Here is a 13,784-nt window from a genome sequence, read left to right as displayed (position 1 = left end):
TTTATGCGTTTGTTTTTCTTTTTGAGTTTTTCTTTTTTTTTCTTTTTAGTTATTACTTTATTTTCAGCCACTTAAAAATTTACTTTCCGGATAGATTTTGGGAAAAGGAAAGCTACGTATCAAGAAATATCATTTAACTCAAGAAAAATTCTAGAAATGGCACTTTAGATTTTTGACTATTACACGCTTTCTGTGTAATTGGAGCGATTAAGCTAGTATATGTATAGATATTTACAAATATGTATTTTGACATTTCGAAATTTGATATTTGATCGATTAATTATATGAAATCTATTACAATTGCGTTGTACTAATTAAGACTTATATTATCTCTTACCAAATCACGAAACGAATTTAATCACATTGCCTGCTCCTACATACATACATTTGAATATGTGCGTATATAAGCACTTTACCTTAATTATCTTAGCGGAAACACAAACAAAAAATATAAAATATTAAGCCTTAAACGCTGTTTATGAAATACAAAAATTAATTTTACATCATTTCGCTTGCTTTAATAGTAGTGCCCTTTGTCCCTCATTTGCCTTATTGTTAATTGTATTGAATGCAGTTATATGCGTATTGACCGAAGTGTTGATGTTTTGTATTGCATTGGAAATTTTTTAAAAACAATTGGATGTTGCTGTGTTTTAGCTTAGATCCAAATATAACATTTGCATTTAGTAGATATGAATTTTTAATGAAATATTTTAAATCAATAGAGACTGATGACTACATGAATAGCTCGCGCGTTAGCTTCCATCGTAATGCGAGAACCTCTTTAGAGGGGCCAACTTCTTGTGTTCTTGAAACAGTAGAAGGATATTATCTTCCGTTTTAAGTGTGTATGCAAGCTCAGATGTCTTTGCTTTTATTTTCGCAAAAATTTATATCTTAATATATGTATGTATATGTAGATAAACGGTACACGTACAAAAGTCGCTTTGAATTTTACAAAGCGTTTTTTTGAAAACTGTCTGCTTCATTCATTATTTTACCCCACTTCAGCAAGATTTAATCGATTAACTCTGCCTTTTTGCCAAAAGGCAAAAAGCGTAAGATTTGCTGAGTGAAAAACAAAAACTCGTATAAAGCTGTTTATTAAAATTTTGTTAGCCATAACCGAGTTGTAAATTTGTAATTAAATTTGCACAAGTGCGCGTGTATGCACTTTACAAAAGCTACAAAAGCAGGAAATAAATCATTACTTATACGTACAATTACAACGATTTGACAGGTCTAATCTCTATTTTAAGCTCACATTTATGGCGATTTATTGGCGCAATTACTTAGCTTTACGTTTTGTGTGAACCAAGTTTGCCGTTCCATTGTTGCAACAACTCCGTCGAAATGTAGTATTCGCATATTAAATTCAAAATCATGATAAGCTTGAAATATTTTTTTTTTTGCTTGATTTTTGTGCATTAACTGCAGTTATCGTAATCTGAGCAGATTAGCTTAGCCAGTGAGAAAATATGCTTTCAAGCCAAAGTATGAGTCACTCGCTCAACTTCCTTCAAATTCAAACACCATTGAGTTTTTTGTTGCACCATGGACCTTGAGCTTAATTTTTGCTGTTGAAACCAGTCCTCAGTCACACCTGAGTTATTAAATTGATTTTTATAAGTATGCAACGCTTTACACTACCGAATATTATTTATTTATTTCAATTTGTGGCATGCATCTGAAACATGAATCATCAATCATAATCGATTTCTCCCAACTCTTATTAATTAGAATTTACTATTGACTTGGATTTTTGAATGAAACTTTTACATTTAAATACATATACATATATAATCTAGTACATATACATACATATACAATTATACACAATATGAAATTTATGAAATGGATTAAAATCAAATATGTAAGTATGTCCTTCAAAATTAAGAAATAAATATCTAGTAAAAAGTATACCCACAAATCAATGGGGCATTTATCAATTAATATCGACATACATACATACATACAACTTGTGAGCAGGCTTATTAAACAATGCATAGAAAGCTAGAATGAAACTTGAAAAGATATTGCGATTGATTTGGTTGAAAACCCTTAAAATTGCCAAGTAAAAATAACTCAGTTAGTATCGTACATATGCATGTTGGTAGATATGTACAAGCTATATATAGCACACATACATTTGTAGTTTAATAAAAATGTGAACCTAAGCTTCTCATAAAAACACGAACTGAACTAAGGCAGTAAAATCGCAAAGAAGCTAAAACGTAAATCTGTATCGTTGCACAGAATCGAGCTGAATTATATCGTATGTACGTATGTACAAATATGATCGATTATAAACAGTAAATTACAGCGTATGAATGCCGAAAGTGGCAGAAAGCAAACGGAACAAGTATGTATGTAGCTAACAACAAAAACCACACAAGAAAGTGGCCGATTTTGAGAAATACAAATAAATGTTAAAATTTCAAAATTATTTTAAACGTATTTTTGCATTTTCTTTACGAGTATACAGTGGTGGCCTTATAATTAGAAACGATGTGCTAAGAAAAATAAAATCACTGCATATTTTTGGAAGACGTGCACTGTGAATTATGAGCACCGTTATTCTTAGAAAAGACGATGAACATTGTAGTTAGAAAAACACATTGATATTTTATAGTTGATTCCTGAAAAAATTCACATTGTTTCTCTGATTGTGTTTCTTGGCTGGCCACAAAATTAGAAACGCGCAGTTTTTTCTTAAATTTTCTATATTTATCTTGGAGTTAGTGTTAAAGTAAGTATACTGAAAAAATCCATAGATTAGCTTTTCTAATTTTAGTTCATCTCAATTGTTAGAATGGGTAAGAAAAAGTCATGCTCCCCGAAATTGAGGGAGCTAATTGTACAGTGTTACAAAAAGGAAAAAATTTCAATGTCGGCTATCGCACAAAGGTTTGGCTGCTCCAAAAAAATGGTATTCGGAGCAATTCATTCGTACAAAAAAACGAGGAACTTTGAAACCCCAGCCAGGAAGCCTAGACCTCGAAAAACAACTCCAGCGGATGATAGGCATATTTGTAGGACAAGCAAGAGCAACCCTTTTATGTCTTCGCATGATATAAAAGCCGAAGTTGCAGAGCAATTAAACGTAGAAGTCTCCGCTCGGACGATAAGAAGGCGCTTACAAGAGGCGGGACTACGTGGGTGCATCGCACAAAAAAAACCGCATGTGTCAAAAAAAAATATTATGAAGCGGTTACGATTTGCTAAGGAAATGCTCAAAAAAGATTCAAGATTCTGGAATAGAGTTCTTTGGAGTGACGAATCGAAATTCAATTTATTCCAATCTGATGGAAAAACATATGTGAGGCGTCCTCCGGGCAAAGCTTTGGACCACAGGTATACTGTGAAAACAGTGAAACACGGTGGCGGATCTATTATGGTCTGGGGAGCATTTTCTTGGCGTGGCGTGGGCCCAATTGTGCGTATTGACGAAATCATGGACCAACATCAATATAAAAGCATTCTGGAAAATGTAATGGAACCATATTCCTTTGATAACATACCGGTTCACTACATTTTCCAGCATGACAATGATCCAAAGTACACTTCACGGTTAGTAAAGCGTTGGCTTTTGGATCAAAATATTGATGTTTTGGACTGGCCACCGCAAAGTCCTGATCTCAACCCAATTGAGAACTTATGGGCAATTGTGAAACGAGATCTCAAGGGCAAAAGTCCGAGAAATAATAATAAATTGTTTCAATTGGTGCAGCGAAGCTGGGAGAGCATATCTGTTGAAAGATGCCAAAATTTAATACAAAGCTTGCCGAGAAGACTGCAAAATGTTATAAAAAATAAGGGTTATCCCACAAAATATTAAAATTATGCTAATTTTGTTGAACGTTTTGAAGATATTTTTAAGTTTTCCTTGTCGTTTCTAATTATTTGACCAAGATGAATTTGTGTTTAGTATTAAGTTTATTTTTTTTTTAGGATTGTAGTAATGGTGAACATTTTTTATGTTAAACTGAAATACTACTTGTTTTTGTATTATTTCTAATAAAAAAAAATGATGTGGCGAAATAAATTTTAAAATTGTATTAGTAAAATCAAATGCTGCTATCTCGTTTCTAATTATAGGGCCACCACTGTATAAGTAAGTTGGACGCAAGCAGGTCTGTATATTACAAGGCACCTGTGCCTGTGTATTACATACCATATTATCTTCACCCTAGATGGCGTTTCTTATTTTTTATGCGCTAAGGGCCGGTCTTCGTCGATTCGACCGGGCCTATTTTAATTTGACGTGCAGTGTTTTCGTGGTAAAATAAATTTGGATTTTCGTATGCGTTTAATGAAATGCTTTATTTTTTGTGTACGCAGTCCGGTGCATTTGATTACAGGGACCGGCACTCGAAGTGCAACCAATTAAATAGGCCATAAATTTTGTTCGGAAAATGTTCTATTCAAAATAAAAAATGTGTGAAAATAATACAAAATTAAGAATCAATTTACTTTAGCTCGATATTACCACCTTCTGCCTTGACTATGTCCTTGAGACGGTCCAGAAACGAATCGCAAGCTGCCCGAATGAGACTTGCAGGTATTTTGGTCCACTCGCAGACAATGGCTTTTTTCAGCGCCTCGAGACTGGTGAACCTTTTAGCTGGGACCTTTCACTCCAAAATGGCCTAAAGAGAATAATCCATCGGACTCGGGTTAGTAAATTTGACCGACTCCTGTTGAAACGTCCATGGACTGCCACCGAAATATTTGTCCGCCCGCGGCTTCAAAGCAACCTTTCCGAATACTTTCCGATAGTATTTCGCATTTACCTTAACGCCAGGCTCGATGAAAACTATTGGAGAGCGTCCATCTGTTGTTACGGCGGTCCAAACCATTACCTGGTGCGGGTGCTGCTTCCTAATGGCCAATCGATGACTCGAATTCTCGTATTAATGGTCGCTCAAATAAACCCTACCGTTTTAGGAGTTTACGAATTGGTCAATTTGAGATCATGCACCTTTTTGATCTTCGAAGGCTTGACCTTGAGATCATTTTTCAGTATGCGGCGGATGCTACGGTCAGATATTTTCAGTTCTTTCTCTATTTGATTGGCACTTCGTCGGGGATTTCATTCAAGTCCCCATTTGAACCATTTCACGTGACGTTGCATTCGTTTGATGACCACCTCCATGACGTTTCGCGATGCTACCAGTATTATTGTAACGAGTAATGGTGCGATAAACAAAAACTTTATTTACTTTAAGGTGCTCGAGCTCACGAACAATCGCTGGTTGTGATTTTCCAGTCAAATATAATGCAATCACACTATTACGCTTGAAATCCATTACTGATTTTCTTTTTTCGCGTTTAATCTCGGAAAAATGCTTGTAAGCGATACTCTGAACTGTCCTTTAGCCAACTGCGCGAGCGGTCTGAAGTTGGTTGCACTTCGAGTGCCGGACCCTGTAGAGTAGAATAATTTTTATAGAATATAATGGTTATTAAAGTAACCTGATAATTCAAGTGAAGACTGTACTTGTTCGAAAAAAAAACATACATCAAAATATTATGCCATCTAACGGTATTTCGCAGCAGTAAAACTTCTGCAGTTAGTTGTGCTTGATTTACTGCATCCCTTGAATGGAGGCGCTCAGTTAGCCTACATAATTTGCGCTTTAAAGCTGTGAAAAGATCGTTTTTTTAAGCATTCATTGTGTTTGGTCGAAAACTTTTTAACTTATTCCTTCTTCTAAGGAAAGGTTTAAAAGATCGTGAAAAAGGAAAAATCGATGTCTTGGCCTCAGAGGGACGTTCAAATCGCCAAATTGCTAAAAAGATTGGTCGAGGCACAAATGTTGTGGATCTTCACGTGAAACAAGTTGTCGCCTATAGTAAGAACTACAAAGGCAGAACCGCGATGGCTTTAACACCCCGAAGGAAACCCGCAAAATCCTTAGGATTGCATCAAATTCCACTCTTTCAACAGCAAAAATTAAAGAAATGGCAAACGTTGCAGCCAGCCATTCACTGCTCGAAGGGTTAGAATAGGAAGCGTCACATCTGAAGCATAAAAAATTACGAAAAAAAAACACCTTTGAACAAATTTCGCAAAGAACGCCGCCTCGATTTGGCAAGAGACCACATGGCTTGGAGTTCTGTTACAAATAACGATCCCAGTGAAAGGAAAAGTAGTATTTAGTGATGGAAAGAAGTTTAATCTGTATTGGTTGGAGTAGATTCGTGAAACCTTTAGACCTAATAATTCGATTTTTCAAAAGGATAGTGCACCTGTACATACTTCAAGTGTGGTCAAAACTTGGATTGCATCCCATTGAAACTTTAGTATGGCCACGTATTCCCAGATCTGAACCTTATTGAAAATCTATGGGGATGACTTGCTCGTAAGGCTTATGAGAATGGGTAAGAATTTGAAGACAAGCATGCTTTAATTCGCATCATTAAAACGGCCTGATCTAAAAATGCATTATATGTACCATCTGGAGAATTTGTACAAATCCATTCATCAACGTAGTTACGAAGTAATTTATAAAGAAGATGCCAGTACAAACTATTAAGATAGTGTTACAGCTGCTGAAGTTTTACTGCTGCGAAATACTATTAGATGGAATATTTTGATGCGTGTTTATTTTCGAGCAAAGTACAGTCTTCACTTGAATCACCAGGAAACCTTGAATTACTAGATCAAATACGGTTTATTTAATAACCAGTTTCTTCCATAAGCAATAGTTTCTGCCTATAATCAGGTGGATCGGGCTATTTATACAAGGTGGCGCAATATTAATCAGCAATTCTGTTTTTGAATAACGTTTTTACTCTAAAAAAAAAAAAGGATTTTGAATGATGGAAACCTTTATTTTGACCTGTACGCGCTCCATTATGTGTTTGTTTTTTTAGCGTGAAATAGGATTGGTATTCGACGCCATTTGCAAAAATTATAAATCTTCCTATTGGTTGACTAATTTTGCGCCGCCTTATATTAGTTGATTTTTTCACTTGTTGTATACATTTTTTTACTTCTGCATTAAATGAACAAATAAGTCGCCTTTCCGGTCAACTTGGACTTAAAAAATTTCCGTCGTTGAATTGACGCAGAAGTACCATCTAGGCTTCATAAATTTGGGAATAAACAACAGAAGTCAAATCGTCAAATTCGTGAACGCAAAACTTGTGAGGTTCAGCACACTAGACAGGCCTAGTCGGGTCGGGAAAAACCCGAGTAATTCCGGTACGTACAACCGAGGAAAGTATAGGTAAGGGAATGCGCTCGTCTTTTAACTTTTCTCTAACCCTATACGCTGTTGTTAGTCTGTCAGATATCGCGAACTTTACAAATTTATGATTTTAATTACAAGTTTTAACCCTTATGTCAATAACCGGGTAACCGGGTACCCTTTTCCATCTTAAAGATAGTACAATTCAAACACTGCTTGATAAAAATTGTTTCCCGCCCGGATCCTCGTTATTTGGTCAATTCTACATCGATCTATGCTTTTAACTTTTTTTTATGAAAATAGCATTTGATTCCTAGGGGTCAAACTAATTAATAAGATAAGACAATGTGATTTAATGTACACTGAAAAAAAAAATGTTTTTTTTCTTTGAAAATATTGGTCTTCTCACTATATTTTACTTTTCTAAAACTAGAATTTAGTTTAGTCACTGGAATAAATCTCCCCCTTAGTATTAAAATAGCCTATACATTTTTTTATGTTTTGAGAAAATGAATTTTAAACTTTTTGTCGAAAGTAACTCTCACTCAAATCTCGTTATGTCTGTAAATATTTATTATTTTTTGACTGACGTTTTGACCCACTTTGTGGAACTAGAATTTGACAAAATTTTGACCACATATAAAATCGACGATGAAGAATACAAAAATTCGAAAAAAATAATAATAGCCTATGAGCACATAGATAGAATGCATTTTTGGTGATGCTAATCATTTTCATTACACTAATATGAAAAGTGGGCCAAATGATTGTCGAAACGTCGCTTTATGCTTGAAATATTGAAAACATAATATATTTCCTAATAAGAGTTTTATTGCAAGACACTGACCCGCTAAAGGGCAAGACTCATAGTCCCAAACGTCCTACGACTCGTACCAAGAATAATGACTTTGCTGCACCCGAGAATGTGCAATTCGATCCAGGAAAATCGGCTCACCATTGAAGTCTAGAACATTTTACGATCCAGCCCATAAGTAGTTTGTACCAAGGTCTCAGATTATCATTTGCAGGCATTAATTGACTTAGCAATTGGAGATCGACCATCGCTCACTTCCTAACGTCGACCTGAATTAGACGTCAAATTGGAAAATCCGAAAATCCGCATCATTTTTTCGTCGTGTAGTAATGAATACTCAAAATTTTGTATGTGGAAAAATGCAGAACATAACTTTTTGAGCCACTTTAAACTTACACCTTATTATACGAAAATTCAGTAGGCTATAACACTGCATACTCATTGCATCGATATTTTTCTAAAAACTCAGACTAAAAAGTTTGAAATTTGGATAGAAATTTGTAGAATTTTTTTAAGGTTGTACAAACTTTGTTGCAGTATACATAATTTACATACATATATTTTTATAAAAAAAGAATTAATAAATAAATAGTCAAAACTTCGCAATATGCCGCGCTGCTATTATGTATTGTAAAGACAGGTGCGCACACAGGCTAAGGAGCCCGACACACTTTACTTGTACTTTGCCGGCAAAACAGCAAAGCAACAAAAAATGTTGGTTGTTGCATAATGGTGACTTGTATTAAATCACGAAAAACAAAACAAAAATAGTACCACTGCCAAAACCTTAATGGAAGTTTATCTTCGCATAGGTTGATCATGAAATAAGTGTTTTAAATAAAATATGTCGAAAAAAATCCTGTCACATTTTCCTTTTCTTTATGACAGAACTTAAATGAGTTGCCTAGAAAAAAAAAATTTAATGGATGCTCAGTTACTTTTCAACAGCCCTGCTCTCTCTGTTCGGCATCCACATATATCACATTATCGGGCACAATCGGTGTTTCTGTAGGTTCTATAAATTGTGGAACAGGTGTTATAACAGCGCACATAATTGCTCCCAAGTCCAATTATACTGCCCATTGAAGTTGGTGTCGGGTCACTGCCTGCAGTTGCAAGTTAAGATAATATAAAAAATTAATTTACCTGCTTTTTGATACCAAAATTGCTAAATTTTTTCCCCCCGTTTGTAAAAACCGAATTTGAATACTACTGGAGTGATAGCCCAGATATAAACCGGATTCTTCCGGTAATGTAGAACCGACTGTCATGGGAACGTAAAACACGACTTAACGTGACTCGATGTCTCCCGATTTGATGCAACTAGTACTAGAACTAGACCGTTTTGAAGTAATTGCTGGAAGAGTTGGAAAATATAACTTTCTTTAAAGGAGCTTGCGGAACTGAATTCAATTCAAATATTGAATGGTAACTTGAGAGGCAAATGGAAGAGTTGAATAAGCTAGTGGACTTTACGACACCTTGTCTGGAAGACAAAAAGTTCAGCCAAAGATGGCTCTTTTTCACAAAATTGCTCCGCTCAGAAACAGACTTTCTTTGAAATTGTCGGCAAAATCGAATGCTAGTTGCGTTTACTAGTATTGTAGATTGATTAGGAGGATTGCTGGTTTGGTAGCAGTGAAATGCTAGAACCCTTTAAAGTCGGGCATAGGTTATAAAGTCTGAAAACGATTGTTCAGAAATCTGTCCATGTCCTCCCACTTTGATATCTCGGTTTGAACCGATTGTTCTTACATTGTGTGGCCTTCGGTTATTTGAACGATAAAGTTAAGTCCAGATATCGTCCCAATTACTTATACCGATTCTACGACTTTCGAGTGCTAAAATTCAATTATTATTTTTGGGAGTTGGCTTGGGGAAAGGTTGAATAGAGTCTAGAATTGGCTGTTTAGCAAAATTATTTTGCTCTCATAGCGATCGCTAAGGTTTTTCTATGCAGTTGTAAAATCTTTATTTACAACTGGGCACTTACGTACAAATTGATCTCCGTAGGATTACGTTAGGCAATTACCTTAAAATACAGCTTACTTTAACTTTCGCTTCAATAAATTAACCACTTTTTACTTGCTTTGTGACTCATAAGCCTTTATCATTTAAGAATCCGCATTTTACAAGTATTTATACAAAAATCGGTAGCTGAATGCTATATCTGCTAGACCCTTAACCCTTTACTACCTATTCGAACTTTGTTGCTCGAAGCTGTATGTATGTATGTATTTGCCAGCAGCAATTCAGTACAGTTCATTTTTTCATTCTTGGCCAATAAAAGAATCACCTGAATATACATACATACATACATATGTACGTAAACCCGAATGGGCAAATGCATATTTTATCACAGAGCACATGGCTATAACGGTCGGTTACATTTGTTTGCATGATACGTGTGTATTGTCTTTAATTTATCTTCGCATGTGTATGTGTAAATAAAATAAATAAAAAAATGCAAATGTGCACTATTTATATGTATACATATTAATATATAAATACATGATAGTCAGTGTGTGATGTGAAAGTCCGATTGTGCAAAGGCATACATACGAAAAGAGAGAAATAAATATTTGGGTGGGGAGGTGCTTTCCTCATTATTGGCAACGCGGAATAATAACAAAAATATAAAAACAATGAACAAGTGAATGTATCTTGTTGGTGAAGTGATCGTCATATTCGTGGATATTTATGCATGTATGAACCTATACATATCTACAAGTGTAAGTACATACACACATATGTACGTATGTATATATATACTTATGAACAATGGACGTACATGCATAGATATAATATGTGAATATTTAGTATGCAAACACTCTTATTGGAAATATAGCATGAAGGGCGAAAAACGAAGTGATTTGTTGTAGGAATTGCCAGTACATCGGCACACGAGTATAGAAGCTTATGAATCACGCGACTTTTGTGTTCAATGCGCGAAATGAACCACCGGCGTTGCAGTGAATCACACAAGAAATACATTTATTTATATAAACATACATACATATGGATAACACATACATATACGCATTAGGGCGCAACACATTTCGAACATGACAATTATTATTTTTTCTTGTTAATTTATTGTAGTTGAACTAAAAGTATTTTGTTTCTATCGTTTACCATTCCTCTATTTTCTTTTGACATATTTTTCGTAAGTCAAAATTTTTGTACAAAATAATGTTCTAATAAATATGTAATAGGTCTGTTCATGAAGCAAATAGGAAAGCGAGAGAGCGAAGGACATTTCATTTTGAGGGGAAGTTGCAAGTTTTTACTGAATAAATTTTTACTTGTAAGAATTTGCAAGTGAGAAAAACAGCTGATCGCAAATTAAAAATAAACACGAATTGAAATTAGCGAATTGCAATTGCTAAGAGGAGGTCCTTCATCTGACAGGGATGATGAAATGGACTAATTATTGTGGACAATATGAAATCATGTGACTCCGAAGCTCGTCATTTTGGATTTTATTTTTCCTTCCAACAATTTAATCAGCTGTTCGTAAAACTTGCATATTGTTACTGGTTTTGCGATCATGTACTTCTTTTTAGAGAGAATTCTCGGAAATTAAGTTACTGAATAATTTTTACATGAACAGGCCTAATAACTAATGCTATTTTTTTGCTTTGAAGTTGTCATTCAACATATTATACCATCTGCATGCATAGTGAGGTGCGTATACTCCCATGCATATTACTACGCTCAGCAAAGAATGCTGCTGGGATGTGTAGCCACCTCCTGGATAGGTTAGAAGTCATCTACTGGAACATTCCGAAGAGATCCAAACATAGGTACATATATATATAAAACAGCTACTGGATCCGACGGGGTATATATGTATATGGCATGTAGGCCTTAAATGGCATTCACCGAGAGCTCATCACTCGTTTCTGCGAGTTGGTTCTACGTTACCGGCACGACCCAGATTTATATCCGGCCAAAGACTGTCACTCCAGAAGCCACTGTCCATATATGTATGTATAGGGAATGTTTATGTTGCTACAGGTCCATTACCACCTTTTACCCCCTGAATGCCGTCATTAGAGTCCAAGAACCAGCTATTGCCGATGAAGAGCTTCGCTGTGCGCGAAACCCTTTATTTGATGTTGTAGCAGGTTAAACTTCTACTTATACAGAGTGGGCCCAAATATGCTCGAAATACATATGTCCAGCGTGTGAGGGTAGCCCTCATAACACTAGCTACCTCTTTCGCCGTCCGCTTAAACCTACTCCGTTAACATCTCTACCACTTCATTTCACCACTTAAGCAGGACCTTATGAGCTACTAGAACTAATGTCCCCTATTCTACCCCTAAATGTCCTTAAACCGTCTGCATATTGTTGTGAATTCGTTTAGCTACGCCAACAAGACTGTGCCTGAACTATATTATTGTCCATCGATGAAATAAATCTACATAAATTTGAAGCTCCCTCTTTGAAGGGCTGAATGCACTATACCTCTTCCTCATCTCAACAGCTTACGAAAATCGTAATGCGCGAATCCGAATCTTGGCTTATGTGTTTTTCTGAAATGTTATAAGAATCATATATATTTATAATTTTAGAATTGTTTGAAATAAATTCTATGTGATTATTTTTGAAAATTTACGCATTGTTGTTGTTGTTGTAGCAGTAACTTTGCCCCGTCAGTGTAGTGTAATCACCGGTCGTCTTCATCTAGCTCATCTAACGGTAGGCCCAGGAAACTAACTGTTTCGACAGGTTTGGTCCAGCGGGAGAGGGGTGTTAGATGAGTGGGTTTGATGGGGTACGTGAAAAGGTGGTTAGTGTCGTGCGGGGTGCCTTCACGTGCCGGACATATGTTTATGATTCTGGGTAAGTAGGAGTTTAACCTGCTACAGTATCCAGAGCGTAATTGTGCCAAGGTTACGCGGGACTCTCGGGGAAGTTGGAGCTCTTCGTCTGCGATAGGTGGTGGTTGGATTCCGATAACGGTATTCGGGGGTCGGGAGCTTAAGATCTCCCGATGAATGCCGTTTATGGTCTGTCTGTACACTGTCCGATCCAGTAGCTGTTTGTCTGTTTTGTCTTGGATCTCGTTCGCGTAATTGAGAAAGTGCCTGGGAGGTGGCTCAGGCTCAAGCAGGTGTCTGCATGGGTGAGGCCTACGGTAACACCCTAGCTGAAACTGCTTTCTGAGTTTGTTATGCTCCTTGACAGGCAGCATGTGCGCGTTCAAGTCTTTACTGACGGATCAAAAGTGAAAGGAGCGGCAGCTGCTGCATTCTGTTCGGAGATTGGTCTTAAACGGTCTTATGTTCCTTTATGCTGTTACCAAAGCACCTGAGCCGCCATTTATAACTCATCTCATGTAAATATTTTCATTGGCTGGCAGGCAGACTTCACCGAGTCGGGTGTCTTTGCCGAAGGCTTAGTAAACTGCTACTACAACAACCACCAACAGAGGTACTACCGGGACACTACCTTGCACGCAGCATACCAGATCAATTCAATTCAATCAATTTAATTAATAAAATAATAATTTTTAATTTTAATTTTTCGTTGCAAGTAATAAAATTAAATGAAGCTGTTGAAAACTATTCTCTTACTTAGGTTGCAAATAAAGATCACCAAAGTTGAATTTTGTGTTTGTTTACTGCATTAGTTCACAGGTTTCAAATATGACTATCTTACGAAGCCATTTGCAAAATTAGAAATCTTCCGATAGGATGATTAGTTTTGCACCACCTATCGCATCCTCAGTAACATTGCATAGCGAAGTAGGTTTTTGGTTAAAC

This window comes from Anastrepha obliqua, chromosome 1 (genome assembly GCF_027943255.1).
Source record: "Anastrepha obliqua isolate idAnaObli1 chromosome 1, idAnaObli1_1.0, whole genome shotgun sequence".
Classification (NCBI taxonomy): Eukaryota; Metazoa; Arthropoda; class Insecta; order Diptera; family Tephritidae; genus Anastrepha; species Anastrepha obliqua.
This window is presented reverse-complemented; position numbering follows the sequence as displayed.